Raw genomic sequence first — 17324 nt, forward strand, 5'->3', positions numbered from 1 at the left:
GTGTAGTGTGTGTGAGAGGAGCAGTGTGTTTGTGAGCCAAGGCAATCTGTGTGGAGGTGGGATGTGTGTGTTTATGTGTAAATAGTGCATAGGGTCTATGCTGTGTGCAGGTGGGTGAGATGTGAAAATCTATTTTAATGTCTCCCCCTCCCTTCTTCTTGCCTTTTACCAGGGAGGGGGGACATAATGCTGCAAGTCCTGGTGGTCCAGTGGTAGCATGTTTATGTTAGACTGCAGCTCCTCTGGCCACAGGCTGACTCTCCTGACCTCCTGCGAGCACAGCACTGTATCGGAGCGTTGCCATGGTAGCGCACTGCAATTCTCTGATCAGTCTGCTCGGGGGAGGAAAACAGAGCCTCCCAGAACCTTCCCTCCCTCTGCTTGAACTAAGTGTCAGCGGCCGGTGAGGGAGATGTTTGATCTCCTCACCAGCCCGAGAAGGCTTACAGCAAAGCTAGCTCTGCATGGGCCGGCAGGGGAGATGAAAGGATCTACCCTACTGACCTTGTCCCACGGCAATCGAGGGTTCAGCTGTGTGCATGTGGTTTCTGCACCACCGCCCACCTAAAATCCCAAACTGCCCACTAGTGGGCGGTAGGGACCAGGTTGACTACCCGTGACTTAGATATTTTATTTTTTTGAGATGCAGGTGAATACAACAGTGCGCCTGCCTTGCCACAACAGCATTTCCAGGCTCAAACGACAATCAAAAAGAGGCTGTGACATGTTTTGCATGCACATTTTTCAAGTTAAATGAGTCAAGATTGGGTCTCGGGTATGTAACAAGGTATAGTAAAATATGTGATGAAACATTGCCTGTGCCACCTAGTGCATATACAAGATTACGTTTGCAACCCTTCCTGTCCTCCGTGTTATGAGGCTAGGGCTTAGGACATACAGCGTATCACCGGTTTAATCCATACTCTAGCAGCGTGTGTGTGCTATGGCGGCTAGAGGCAATAGTGGGATGTAACATGGCAGTAAGGCTCCTTGACCCCAGAGTCTGGGGAGGGGGGGGGGGGTTGTTTCCTTTCGCAGTGTAGGTGTGTGTTACTTGTGACTTCAGCGCTAAGGTGTCGCCTGGATGTTCTGTAGGTTGTGCCAGGTTGAGGGGTCTACGAGATCGGTGTGCCATGCGGTCTGTGTATCAAGTGTTGAATATATGTGAGCTGCCGCGGGGAGCAGACTGGATGGACAACCTATAACACATAATATGGCAGAAAAATTATATATAAAAAGGGAGAACAATGCATAACTCAGTGTAACAAAGCTAGCCGGTGCATTTTCGAGTTCCTTGTGTCGGACAGCTGCTTTTCCACATTAAACGTCTGGGGGCTGCATAGTGCATCTTTCTTCTGGGGCTGCCTGTAGCAATTGTACAGAGCACCTGCCTTGCAAAGACTTCTCACTAAACTGCATTGGGATGCCTGTGATTGGACAGACACAAAAGGTCTGGGCGGGGTTAGAATGGGAGGAGCTTGCAAAGACTAGAGAACTGCAACTCATAACACAATGAAAAAAATTTATAATTAAATGCTTGCAGGTTTTCATTCACGGTATATCTACTAAACAGTGATTATTATTTGGCAGTGTAGAGTCCCCCACTGCACAATGGAAACAATACCATTGCTTGATGCTCACTTTTTCTCAGAAATCAATAGGGCCAAACTAGGACACTGGTAGCCACTTGTGCTGGTGCAATAGGTCTATAACATAATGGATCATGGTCAGTAAATCAGGTGAGATTCCGAGGCAGGTTTACCATCACTACTCTAGGTGCCACCTTTTAGGAAAAGGGTGTCGATTGACTGTGTTGTAGGAGTTAAAATAAGGATGGGCCGTTGTCAATAGACAAAGCTCAATACTATGTGTATATTTTACACAGATTTCAGCTAATTATTTGCCAATCACTACCTAGTTCCCTCCTCCTCCCCCTCACCTGCGTGTTTCCTAACGTGTACAGCACAATCGGTACACGATACAAACACTGGTTGGGATGGTTGGTATTGTCTCGGAGATGATCTGCTTTTAGAAAATAAAATTAATGGCACAGAAACATGGAATTCGTGTCGCAGTGAAAACGACTTGGCTGATGAGCCTATTGCCGACTTGCTGATAAGACTTGCATGATGTAAAGAACATGATGTGCAAGCGGTGTGTCTTGAAGGACTGGTAAACAGCAGCGTTTCTGACTGATTGAATGGGTCATTGAATGCACACACAAAAGAAAAAATATTATGAGATCTGTACAGCCAGTGGTATCCAACGCTCCACTTTGGCAATGAAAACGCACAAAAGTAATTATTGCCGTTCACAAAAGATTAAAAGATATGTGACAGATTGTGAACCTTAATTAGTTTCTGTTCACTAGTCAATACTGCTGGTGTATACTATTACACTGTCAGTTCATTTGACAGTGTTGCAGTTTTAAAGCAAATTGTGTCACTGTGAAACCCCTGTGTTAAATTATTTTATTTATAAATCAACCATCCATTTCAAATATACGGCAGCAGGGAGGCTGCAAAAGGTGCGACACTAATGGCTGATTGCCCTTTACCCCAGCTCTATGATATACTCATACACACTGCACATTACTGTGAGTTTTATTGCTGTGGAGCTCTGTGATACGGTCATACACACTGGAATGCAAGTCACAAGCCACTTATGATAGGAAGCATTGGTGGCTGTTCTTTTCAAATCATTTGTATATCAAGGCCAACGTAGGATATCTGAAGATATCAGGTTTGGAACAAATCACAAAATGTAAATAGAATGGGTGACAAGGCTTGTAATAAAAAAAATAGACCTACGCTAACCGACTGCTTTTGCTTCTTAAGTTAGTACTTTAATTATGACTTACTACTAAACCTACCATTACTATTTTGGCCAAAATTAAAATATACAAAAAAAAATATGTTTTTTTTTTTTTTTTTAATCTTGTTTAAGTTTTACCAATAATGAATCTAGTAATTAATTATAGCATATTAATAAGCCATTAAATTATTGAAAGAATACCATTACAAGTCTCTAGTCATATAACAAATTATAGCTTTCTATTTTTATTTTACATTTCTATAGGAAACAGGCTGATGGTGTGTTAGTTATTGGCTACAAGACTGGACATTTTTCAGCTGGGATTTTACCGGCGTTACACAGTACAGTCTGAAGGTAAAGGAGTTTAGTATATTGCCATATGGTAGCCAAAAATATAAAGGTGCTAACTGAATAAACGTATGCATTTATTGCTGCCTATAACATGTCCAGTATATCTGGCAATCTAAGTGTTTTTTGTGTTTATGTCAAAACAAAATATTTGTTTACATAAAACCATTGGTTGTAAAAAAAAAAAAAATATAAAGGTGCTGTTCCATCTAGGCAAAAAGAGATTCAATGTTCTTACAAGCTATGCCAAGCAAATATGTTCTCTGTTGTTTATTAACTAAAATAATGCTAGTGTTCAAGATTAATTTGCTGCACAAAGTAATTCATCGTTCCCATAGCTTTTGCTACGTGATTATAGTCCACAAATAATATGTCCGCCAGTATGAGGTGAATTTTTACATTATTAGTTCTGTGTAAGCTTAAAGCTGCTCTGTAACATTACAGGTTTTGCATTTAAATCAATTATTTTATGTTCCTTTGTTCCTCTGTTTCTGTTTGGTTGTATATATATATAGTAAAAATAGAGTAAAAATAGAGCCCCTTGTTTTCCTATATATATATATATATATATACACATACACACAACCAAACAGAAACAGAGGAACATAAAATAATTGATTTAAATATATATATATATATATATATATATATATATATATATATATATAGTTAGTTATTTTTTTTAAGTCACCTTTTTAGCTATATATAAGATGGCAAAGGGACTTCTTTTTCTCATGGGGAGCGGGATCTTTGGCAATGGCTTAACCAAAGTTCCATGTCGACTGCTAAGAGTATTTACCCACAATCTATCAGCCAAAACAATCTCACAAAAAAGCAAACTGCATGGACAGAGGAGAACAAAACGGAAGCACCCAAGTAATGGGATTCTACTCAAAGAAGAAGAAAAAAATAGCAGTAAACGTGTCTATTCAAAAAGGGGGTAGTTGCATCAGTGAGTTAAAAACATTCCTTAATGCCAGCCCTGTCATTTTTAATTTCCCCCCTTTTGCTTTCCTTTCCTATTCTTTGCTCATGCCCTCTGTATCTTGATCATTCCCTTCCTTGCCACTTGTATTTGTTTATATTTATTATTTGTTATTTGTTCTTCCTTGGGAAAGATTTCAATATCTGGGAGCAGTAATTTTGTTCTGCTCTGCCCTGGATGTCTGCGGTTTGCCTTCTGTGGGATTGAAATTTCTCACAGGACCACTTATAGCCGACCAGAACACTTTATCTCAATGTTGTGGTCTGGGTGCAGTGTTCCTGTCGTTTTGGTCCTGCAGTGTAAAACAATGCCATTTTGTAGATATGTTAATGTTTATATTGAAGCACTAAACACGCGCCTCTATTCCTGACCGCCCCTAGAGCCTGGGAACCAGGTAGATTACATATGTTGTAGAACTCCAACTCCCATGATGCTTTGCATGCCTCTAGAATGCCAAAGCATTGTGGAAACTGTAGTTTTAAAACATCAGGGGGTCCATGAAAATAGTGTTTGCATGAAAATACCTCAATGGAATGATTATACTCACCAGGACAAATACAATAAGCTGTAGTTGTTCTGGTGACTATAGTGTCCCTTTATATAAAGATCGGTCACCAAAAATAAACTTAGTCTAATCTGCTTCTATACTGCTCCCGATTAGACTTTTTTCCTGAGAGTTTTTTTTTTTTTAAATACATAAAGAAACATAGGGACTTCTCTTTCTTATTTATAGCAGTTAAGTTAACAAAAACCATAACAATAGGCGAAGCTTATAGAGGCACATTAAGCACCAAAACAACTTTAGATTATTGAAGTTTGGTGTATAGATCATGTGAATGCAGTCTCACTGCTCGGTTATCTGCCATTTAGGAGCAGGTGACAGCAGTGTATTTACTTTAGAAATTATCTCCTGCAATATTAATTGAATTATATTCATGCACAGGAAGCTACTATGGGCTCTAGTAAGCAATTAACAGAGCAGGAGATAAGACAATTGAAATTAAACAGACTGTGCAATAAAGGAAATGTGCAGGGAGACAGTCTATGTCAGATGCAAAGGAGGTGTGACGCAGGCTGCCTAAATAAAGTGGTTTAACTCCTAAATGGCAGAGAATTGAGCACTGCGACTGCATGGTTCATGATCTATACACCACAACTACTTCATTAAGCTAAAGTTGTTTTGGTGCCAATTGGGTCTCTTTAAGCTCTGCCGGTGTTTTGTTTTGTCAACTTGACAGCTATACATATGGAAAAGTAGCTCCTACTTTTATGTATTTTATAAAAAGTCAAGCACGGATGTGAAAAATAAAAAGATAGTCAGACACAGTGAGCTATGTAATAAAAGATTAGATGAAGTTTATGGTAACATATCAGTTTTAAGTATATGTGAATTAAGTGCTGGGTTAGACATGAAAAAACTATGGCTATTGCTCCATAACCAGATACAGAGAACTAGGACCACTGTGGACTAATGGGGCATAGCGCTCTTCGTAGTAAACTCTTACCGTCTCCCATTTCTAGATGCCTTTTCACTTTCTTAGCTGGCTTTGGCAACTTTTACTTTAACTCTTGACCTTCTGTCCACTTCACATAAGCCTTGAAGTTGACCATTGTCCTCTTCAAACAACTGGCCCACCAAGGTCTCTCTGTATTTTAACTAAAAGAATAATTAAAATTAATCTGCTTCATACATCTAACTTCCCTCTGTATTAAAAAAAAACCTCTTACCTAGGATTATGCTTTCTCAATGCAGGCTACAGGAGAACTGAAGACCACAAAATGCTCCTGACCATGGCTGGTGAGATTCTCAGTACCACATTCTCCACCCCTGGGAGCAGCCACTCTGTCACCTCCTTGACCTTGGAACAAAAGGCTGCCTTTGTCCTGGTGTTTTTCCTCTTTATCTTTCTTGGGCTTCTTATTGTACGTTGTTTTCGGATACTACTGGACCCATACCGCAGTATGCCCTCGTCCACATGGACAGATTACATGGAGAAGGATACGTTTGACTATCGTTGGGCCTGACAGCAGACACGCACTATGGTGACGCATTTTGCAATTACTTGAGGGATTTCACACTTTCACCGGTGGCCTTCAGGAAATCAGCTTTCGAGTTTCCTTATATATAGTGTTTTTTTTTCCTTTTTCTAATGTTTAAAGCCTCTCTATGTTTATGTGGGTTGTTTACATTGGTTGCAAGTGTTTGTAACCCCTGCTAAGCAGTGTCCTGTTTTTAGGACAAATTACTTTACACAAACAAGATCTACCAATACAAAACAAAGCCTCAAGTTAGCACATGGACCTTACTTCATATAGTTTCCAGCCATGTTGATAGTGGACACCCGTAACTTTGTTCTACTCAATTCTTATTGGGTGAATGGAGTAACATTTTGGTGCATCTTGTCACATGGTGGAAAAGGGATGCATTCTCATAATACGAACAGATATGTCAACCGTCCCACAGGGAAGACTTGGGTAGTTTTTGGAACTCCTAAAATACCTCAGATAAGATTTATTGGTTCCAAGTAGGATATAAAACCATTATTAGAATAACGGTATGTGCTCATTAAGAGATAAAAATGTTGCTGGTTTTCACACTGTAGAGAATAGTTTTGGAGATGCAAAGTATTACCGAAAATCTATGACTGACTAGTTCCTGTGTCAATACAGGTGATAGGACAGGTGATAAATAGTAACTATCGATATTACTATATGTATTTATGGATGATTTAAGTCTACACTGACAGAAAAAACCCAGACCATAGGTATTATGGCTACGACTGGGGCTAACGTTTCAGTTCAGTTTCAGACAGAAACACAATAGAAAAAATAGACATTCTCACTAGACGAGCCTTGGCAAAACTTGTTTTGGAGCCAGTATAAGAATTGAAGTGCCGGCTTGAATCACACAGCGAACGTTAGATGAGCAGAGGACTTTAGGGTTCCTCGTAAACTGTTACAAACTTGCCTCTGAATGGTTTTAAACATTATTTGAAGTAATTGAGCTTTTCAGCACGGTAGGTCTTCAGGTAACTCCAAAAAAAGATTTTATCGAGTACCTGCTTAGTCTTTGTACTCAAACTGCCTCAGACTTTGTGATTAACTCAGGTGTTGGAACGTGGAGTTAATTATTGCCCCAGCACAAGGACAAATTCTAGATATTCCAGATGCAGTGTCCAGACGTCTACAGCCTTCATTAGGCAGTGCTGTCTAAAGCACGAGCAGAATGGTTGGATGCTATTAAGTTCTTGACAGTAAATAAATACTATTGGGTGTTTTTTAATGCAGGTTGAGTCATAAAAACCATCAGGAGTTAATGCCTGGCCTTCACGAAATGAGCCTGATGCACAGGCTATTACAGGACTACATTTTACTCCTACATCAAAAACAGGACGACTAGCACTTATAGAGGCATTGTAATAGATGGCAGCATGGGCTGATGTCTATACCCACAATGCTTTGCAAATACATTCAAGATCAACATGTATGAAGAGACAAAGCATCAATCCTAATGGCATTTCAAACGAGAAAGGGATAAAGGCTGTGTGAGACACAGTAAATAAGAAGAACATTGGCAAACAATCCATAGCACTTTTTTTTTTTTTTTTTTTTTTTTTTAAATTGCTTGCTGGAAGCAATGGGAATTGCAGTTCAACAGGTGGCAAGATGTGTTTGAGCAACCACATTGTTTTAAAATACATATTGGCATATATTCGGCCTCGAAACAGAAGGGTTAACACAAACACTCTTTACTGAGTTGGTATCAGGCGATGGCATACCTGGAGAATAGACATTAACCCAGTGCGGTCTCCATGGAAACTGAACATCGCTCGCTTTAAGTTTGCTCTATCTTACCCAAACACATGAAACATTAAAGGATTGTAGTGGACTGTAATAATCTCCAAAGACATACAAGCAAATTCAATTGGGTTGTTTTTTTTTTATGGTTAGGTGGGGAGGACAAAACCACTCTACAAGAAGTAAAACAAACTACCTGCTTAATTGCTGCTTAATTCTGTGCACAAAAAAGGTGACTGTTTTATGGATCTCTCTTCTCGAACAACAGTTTGCTATAGCCACCGCAGGCAAGAGATCAATGCGCCTCATATTTCACAGCAATGGCATAGGTTGGATAAACGTGCCAAAACGTCCTTAGGCACAAATTCTGCAGATGCCTACAAACCGAGAGAAGATTTAGATGAAAAATAAAAAAATTATATATAACAAAACGAAAAAACCTATGAACAAGAAATATTAACTATGGGATCAGTACCATTGGAGTTTCCAGTCATGTTTGAACACTAGGGAAAGCATGGAAACTAACAGGTACCCTGGTAAATGGTAATAGCATGGAAGCACAGTCATGGCAGAGTTTAGCACTGCCAACAGATGGCAAAAATGCCTGCAAGGACTTTTATCTAAAAGGTGCTACTTTTCTAAAGTGGGTTCAGTGAGGGCACTCATTAGCTAAACCAGTTAGCAGCACTTTCAGAAGAAGGCAGGGCTCAAAAAAGGAGTTCTGCCAACTTGCTTACAAAAAAAAAAAATTACAACAAAAAATGGCACTTTAGCTAGTGCCCAGTGTGTCTAGCAGGTAATATAGCTCTGTAAGCAGCCGTTCTGATGTAGGGGAATATTCTACTCTTCATTTATATTCAAAGCTTCTTGTGAGAAAGAGTAACGCAGTGATATTGTTGTAAAATTTGTCAACATCAAGCAGATAAAAATAATAATAATTGTATTAAAGAATGGTTAGGTTTAGAACAGAGATGGCAGTCACAATGGCTTTAGTCCACCAGTTTTGGCCTTAAAAACGCAATGCACTCAATAGCGTATAATTATACAGACAAGGTGGTTAGTTTATTTTCATAGTCTTCTTTACAAACATCAGTGTGAATTCTAATTATCTGGCTTAACAGATGTATGGTTTAAGTAACGTTTCTCGAGAATAGGGCACAGTTTACATAACGAAGCCACCACCTAAGGTTGCCAACACTGGTTATTCTAGTCCCTAACAAATGATAAAATTGTCATTGTTTAAAATGAGAGTAGTATCCTTTTTCCATTAAAATGTACATGCTCTATTTGCCTTCAAAAGGCATCCGTGGTGGGGTTGTGTCTTGGTTTGTACTCCGGTGCTTACTAACTGAATTTGCAATGCATTGTGATTGTTTTCAAATTTGCAAATGCGTAAAAAAAAAAAAGAAAAAAAAAATTGCTTTCAACCTTAATATTTGCTACCAATCTGCATCTATGGGTGTCTGATCCGTTTCAAAGCAGCCTTAAATGTTGTAAACTAGTATTCAATTCACTGTTAAAATTGTAATATTACTTGTTTGCAAGTTATGCAATTTCAAGCCGGCTTCTCTGTAAAACATAGGAAAACCCTTAAAGGACCACTATAGGAACCCAGACCATTTCAGCTTAATGAAGTGGTCTGGGTGCCAGGTCCAGCTAGGTTTAACCCTTTTTTCTAACTGCTATGTTTATAATAGGGTTAATCCAGCCTCTAGTGGCTGTCTCATTGACAGCCGCTAGAGGCACTTCCGCGCTTCTCACTGTGATTTTCACAGTGAGAAGACGCCAGCGTCCATAGGAAAGCATTGTGAATGCTTTCCTATGAGACTGGCTGAATGCGCGCGCGGCTTGTGCTGCACATGCGCATTCAGCCAAGGAGGAGGAGAGACCTCCGCCCGGTGCTGGAGAAAGAGGTAAGTTTAACCCCTTCCTCCCCCTAGAGCCTGGCAGGAGGGGAACCTGGAGTATGTTTTCCTGGCACTATAGTGGTCCTTTAAATCCTATCTTGCTGTTTAGAACATAAAAAAACCTATATCCCTAGAGATATCATGAAGACTCTCAATCTTCATATATAACTCTACTAATAGATATAAAACAACATTCTCTGCTCTAAAAACTTTGCAATGTGCTATTCTGTGGGTTTGATAGGAGGCAATGCCATTATTAAAGATGGCTCTGGAAACATTACCATTGGTGCATTCATCTAAAGAAGGGGACGATTTAAAAACAAACCAAGACAAGCACATAGTGGGAAAAAAGATTTGCCTATACTATCAGAATCTGCTCCCAACACAATCAGCTTTAATGCAAGCCTATCGCAAATAAGGGAACATTAGCATATTCCGGCAAGGGAACATTTATCTCATTATTCTCAGATTGACAGCTTCTCTTACCACTTCTAAGAGCGGATTTTTACAACATATTCAAATCGCATCTGAATTTCCATTTTATTTTATTTTTTACAATCTTTATGCTGTCAGATTAAAAAAAAAAGTACATAGCATGATCATTAAACAAATGTGTGTTTATATGAGGTTTGTATTTTGAGAATAAATTCTGTATGTGTGATTTTACAGTTATTGCATTGGGAAGGGATGGGATGGATTTTACAGTGTATAGCGTGTACCAGCTGTCTAGTCTCCTCATGTAGTGGGATAGAGATTAATCACCTTCTTTAAGAACATTGGAAAGAACTCCTGCTGGACCGTATAATAGTACCCTACTTGGAAGATTTGATGCAGTACATTGAATACATACACAAAAGAAAATGTATCATTTAAGAGGGGAGGTGGTGGCTGTGCATAATGGTCGGTTTTAATACTGTAACTGTAAAGCTCTGTAAGTCACTCAATTGTTCACAATAACGTGGGGTTTATTGCTTTTGTGTTCTGTGATACAATAACGATGCACATTGCATACACACTGTATATTAAATGTTAGTTGTGAAGCTCTACTACACTCAGTTGAGGAAGATATTGCATTAAAGGGGTTATTTGCATTAAAATTTAATACTAAACAGGGTAATGTGAGTTGACATTTTATCTTAATGTAATTTGCAGTATCCGCCCTTCATCTATGTTGTACAAGGAACATTGTGGAAATGCAACGAACATAAACAAAAAACAAAAACACACACACACACACACACACACTTCATTACCGCACAATAACCTGCCTTTTTTATTTGTATTTATTTAAATATGGCCCCAGTCCATGATAATGCATCAAGAAAGCACATTTCAAATATGTCCATTTACCTGGCTTTTAAGGTACATATATGAAGAACACTTTTTAAAGTTAGTAGTTTGCTATTCCTTATAACAATATTCGTACAATCGGCACTAAAAAGGCCAACAATTCTAGATTCTAGATATATATGTATATATACACACTTCAACCTGAAGCATTCAGAAAGATCACATCAGTGACACAGTTACTGTATGCACCCACTATCGACTGCATCTAAAAATCAGCACTTCTGGAAACATTCCATCCCACTTAAATCTGTACACTTCTACCATCAGGTAGCTAGGACATCACATCCTCCTCCTCATTTATGGTTATAGATTAAAATAAACAAACATTCTACCTGAAATACAAGCCATCTTTTACCTATAGTGAAAAAATTAAAAACAACCTTTTAGAATAAATTGACTTCAATCATAGTTTAGTGTCACTTTCAGTAAGACTCCCATTACACACAGCCACTATTGAAGTTAGAATTTAACTTTTGTACTATGTACTGGTTAGTCATTAATGGTAAACTTACTGTGCAAGCTTAACATGATTCTTCCCCCATGGCACAGCACAGGAAAGGGGAAAATAACATCGGTGACACGCATGGGGAGAGCTGACAGCATCTATCCATCATCCAGCCCAATGGGATTTGTTGCTGGTGTGGGCCAACCATGATATCCATGCAACAAACCAACACACTAACTATCAATAGTGAGAACATAATACCACTTACAAGATAATAAACCCGTACAGATAATCGTGTGTTTGAATGAATGCAGTTTAAATAGAAGAAAAAAAAAATCAAAAATATGGTCCGGTGCTCGTAGTATGGGACAAACAATACATAACCTACCTCTCACTGCATTGATTCACCACCTACCATACATATTACAAGGAATTAGGACAGGGGTCTCAAACTCTGGCCCACCAGACATTGATGGCCTACTAATCCCAAAAGTATTTTGAATGCAATAGATTAGATTATCATGGGCTTAGTAGTTCAGCAACATCTATGTTTGAGATGCCAAAGTTGCAGCTACGAGGAGGTCTGCTGCATGCTGGGAGATATTAATTCCAAAAAAATAATAAACCTATGTTCAGCAACAGATTGCTTTTAAAAAAGAAAAAGGGTTAATTTACTGCCATCATAAAAGAAATAGCAGCAACAAAATCTAGAAAAGGCAAGCGTGCTGAAAAAGGATTGAAAGAATATATTACATTCCACAATAAAATAGAACAAGAATCCAATGGATTTGCTGGCATCAGGCAATCTGGCGAATGTGTAACGTACAAATGGAAGAAATACATGTAAACAGACAAGCATAGCTAAAAAAAACACTTGCTAGAGCTAATGCAAGGGTGGTATAATCCACACCTAGGAATATACAGAAGACTAGTGAGCTAGATCATCGGTATCAAATAGATGGGAGACATCTAGAGAAATGTATAGTGCAATAAACATGATCACTTAAGGGAGTATAAGAAAGAATATATCACATTTATATTTGTCAGAGCCACTTGGTGCCCACTAAGAATTACATTTAGCAAAACACACTTTGGTATTTAAAAGATGGCGTATGAAGGTTTCTAATAATATTGACTATAAACAAAAAGACCAATAGCATACGTTATAACAATATAAACAGTATAAAAGGAACAAATGTGGCTACTCACAGTGTACGGACTATGTCAGTGCTGCAATAAAAGCATGATTGGTACACCATAAACATCCATCCATGTACCTTGCTGTACAGTATCAGAATAGATCGAACTGTGGGAAACAGTACAAAACTTTGCTACCAATATTTTCAGTTATAAGTGGACTCTCTTTACACATATAAATATAATATGCTATCTTGATTACTTCCATATGCAGGGAATAATCAATTGTATTTAATTTTGCCAAGTCTTCATCCCTGCCCTGCCACCAGCAATGAGACTTCTGCTTTGTTCCTCCTTTCAATATATGGTATGGTACTCGCTCAAGATATTATTATAATGATATTTATATAGCGCCATCAAATTCCGCAGCGCTTTACAATGGGTGGACGAACAGACATGTAGTTGTAACCAGACAAGTTGGACACACAGGAACAGAGGGGTTGAGGGCCCTGCTCAATGAGCTTACATGCTAGGGAGTGGGGTGAAATAACACAAAAGGTAAGGATAGTATTAGACTAGTGACAGTTGCAGAAGAGGAATCAGTTGGGAGCTATTAAGAGTTTAATTGATACGCTTTTATGAAGAAGATGGTTTTGAATGATTTTTTTTGAAGGAGTGGAGACTGAGTGAGCATCTAACGGAGGAGGGAAGCGAGTTCCACAGGAACGGTGCAGCCCTGAGAAATCTTTAAGGCGAGCATCAGTGGTGGGAGTACGGACAGAAGATAGACGTAAGTCTTCAGCAGATCATAAGGGACATACTTGTGTATAAGGGAGGATAGATAGGTGGGAGCAGCATTATGTAGCTATTTGAAAGCAAGAACCAGAATTTAAAATTGAGCTCTATATTTTACAGGAAGCCAATGTGGGGACTGACAGAAGGGTGAGGCATGGGAGGTGCGGGCGGACAGGAAGATGAACCTCGCTGCCGCATTCATTATGGACTGTAACGGCGCAAGTAGGGAGCACGGAAGACCGCTGAGAAGCAGATTACAATAGTCAAGGCGAGAAAGGACAGTGGAATGGACCAGCACCTTAGTCGCATCTGGCGTTAAGTAGGGGCGGATGCGCGCAATGTTTTTGAGATGGAAATGACAGGATTTGGCGATAGATTGAACATGAGGCTTGAAGGAGAGGTCGGAGTCAAAGAGAACACCTAGGCAGCGAGCCTGCGTGGTGGAGCTGATGGTAGCACCGTTTACTTGGAGGATGACAGACACAGGAGTAACAACACTTAAGGGAGGAAAGACCCGAATTTCAGTTTTGGTCAAGTTTAGTTTAAGGAAGTGGGCAGCCATCCAGTTAGAAACAGCAGAGAGGCAGTCAGATACACTAGTCAAGAGGGACAGGGAGAGATCAGGAGAGGACAGGTAGATTTGCGTGTCATCAGCATAGAAATTATATTGGAAGCCAAATGAGCTAATGAGTTTACCAAGGGAGGCAGTACAGATGGAGAACAGTAGGGGACCAAGGACTGAACATTGGGGGACACCAACAGAGAGGAGTTGGGGAGAAGAAGCAGAGCCAGAGAAAGAAAGATTGAAAGAGCGCTGGGAGAGGTAGGAGGAGCACCAGGAGAGAGCAATATCTTGCAGACCGATATTGCGGAGGATGAGAAGAAGCCGTTGATGATCAACAGTGTCAAAAGCCGCAGACAGGTCAAGGTATTTTTGACCCCTTTGTAAAAGGAAGCTATAAGTGGTTCACTTAACACTGGTTGAATATATAGAGCTCCAATTTTCAAGTTCAGGAGAAATTTGTATAGAAAGGTTAAAGAGGACATTGCACAGAAGAGGCCCATCTGAAGCGCACCACTAACAGTCTGTGCAGACTAACCAAAATGCAATTCAGTTCAGGGTAGATTTATATACACTCTGTCTGTGTGATACATTTGAGGTAAAACCTGAAGCCAAAGAATAAATATCTTGTAACATTACCACCATGATGTGCTAATTGTTAAAATTATTCTTGGACAACCAAACCAGTCATTTAGGCGTTTCATCGATCACAAAGTCATTATTACCAAAGATCGCCTTCATGTTACGGCACGCTGCACACCACTGTCATGTAAATGCACTGGGATTGGGAATGTGCTGGGGTTAGGTAGTTTTCAAAACAAGCAACGCCTGATTTCTAATGCTGGGGTACCGGAGCCCTTACCTTGACTGCTTCCCTCAGGAATGGAGAAGCCTTGTTGTGGATTTCCAAATATTTTAGTTTAAATTAAAAAAAGAAAAGAAAAAAAAATGGCAGCGCTGAAAATCTTCATATCAAAATTGGGTTTTTCCACATTCAGACATCTCTTATCTTTAAATGTATAATGACCACAACCGTAGTAGTCTTGAGAAGAGGGAAAGAACAATAGATGTTGCATCCTTTTAGACCACATGACATGCCACGTCTTCACCCTACTAGGCCTCTTCAACTTCTCACACCCTTCTATTACTACAAACCTCTTCAAGGCACCTTTCATTATTAAAAGCAACCTTATTTCCCCCGTTTTATTTTTCTGACGTTCCCTAACATAGACCAACATTTAAACTTATAGTGCCTAAAATGCTTGGCTTTATTTATCACAGTCCATCCTTCCCAATGCCTAAACACGACGCAAGGACTGTCAATACTCAGCCTTTATCCATTACTTTTTCTATTCAGTCTAAGTCGTGTATTATTTTTGTACTCCTTGCTCACGCTCTGCACTGTCTGGTGGTGTCCAGACGTTTCCAGAGTTGGTTTTCTCACTTCACTAATTCTCTGAATACTTGGCCAATACATAGACTCTTCGTATTCGAAAGAACTAAGAGGTATATTCCAATTGCAAAGAGCCAAGATTATTTGATTTATTAGCACCCAGTCAGTCATCAAATGCCAAACTTGGTCTTGGTTAGATTTCCGGACAATTTTCAAAACCCACATGGACATTAGTACATTTCTGCCAGGTTACAAATCCAAATCATGACCACAGGTATGGTTCTGGTCAATATGTTGACCTGCTTCTAGGATTTAGCAAGGTTTTCTATATCGCCAATACCCAGGTTGGGTCTATCTGGATATCTGCTTCTAATGGAATACCGAAAGCTTGGCCTTGACTGTAATTACTGGCCCATTCTCTAAATGCCAACCTAATTATTTCCAACTGGGTTTCATTTCTACGGTGCCTTGAGTTAAAAATGTTGCTGTACCTGGGGGAAAATATTTTTAGCTGCTAATTGAGAAATTAAACGGTAAAAACAACAAGTAAAAACCAAAATATAAAATGTCTTTATTGAAATATAAAATTATTTACAATTTGGTAGAAAAAGTAGAATATACACAATAAACAAAATTTCAAAAACCTCTTAATAAAATACTTTTGTTTTTGCTTTAAAATTACAAAATAATAATTAGAACATATGATAAACTTGGCAGAGAGGAAAGGGGGGGAATTACATAAAGCTGTGAGTTCATGGTGGTGCAAGTCTCCCTTTATAAATTCCTTACTCGAACCTCTCTTCTCTATTTGTTTTATTGCACTGATAAAGCTAATTCTGCTAGGATTACGGTGTCATTATGATGCTGGTGCCTGGAGGATATGGTGAAAATATTGATTCATGTTCAAACGCTCCAAAAGATCTGTCAGCCTTAATCTACTTTCTCCATTGATTGAGCTTTAACGAAGAGTCTGTAATGTTGAACTGTTAAAATAGTCTTACTTGCATGCCTTGGAGAAATAACAAAACTAGGATACTAACAACTAAACTATTATCTTCAACATAAAACTAATTTGTTTGTTTTGGTTTTTCCCAGGAGAGAGAAATCAAACATGCTCCTGACTTTTTATGTTCTTATTTTAACGGCTGTTCATTCTTTCAGAAAGAAAAAGAAAAAGAAAAAAAAAAAAAGTTAAGCCAGGAACATGTTGTATATACTATATTGGTAAAAAAAATTACAAGTAAAAACTGTGGTTACTAGTTCTATAATGAAAGGTAAAAATTGACCAGAGATTGTGAACTATCAACTCACATGTTCAAGTCTCTAAAAGGCATTAAAATGGAAGACCCGAAAAATGTCAGTCTGAAGGAATGGAAATGCAGGAGAGCAATGCTTTGATGGCAGCATAACATGTCTGCACAATATTCGTGTAGTATAAATGAGCGCATGAAAAAAACGGAAAGGACAAGAACATGGCATATGAAATATCACAAGCCCAATTATTTTCTGTTCGAAAATCCTAATTATTATAGTCAAGAAAAAGAAAATTAAGGTATAAACGTAATATAGCAATCAGGGTATTTTCTACTGTAATTAAATGCTTAGAATATTTCTAGAATTGTATCGTAAGGCACAGTTCTGCATTTAATATTTTATTTTTGGTGTGTAGGTGCTGGCAGACAGACTGTTTAACATTTTTAGCCATGTGAAAGTATTGTAAATACTTTGTTTGGTTGTCTTATAATCTGCTCTTTCTGCACATCCTACAGCCACACTTAACACAACTAGCC

The sequence above is a fragment of the Pelobates fuscus genome, chromosome 13 (assembly GCF_036172605.1).
Source record: "Pelobates fuscus isolate aPelFus1 chromosome 13, aPelFus1.pri, whole genome shotgun sequence".
Classification (NCBI taxonomy): Eukaryota; Metazoa; Chordata; class Amphibia; order Anura; family Pelobatidae; genus Pelobates; species Pelobates fuscus.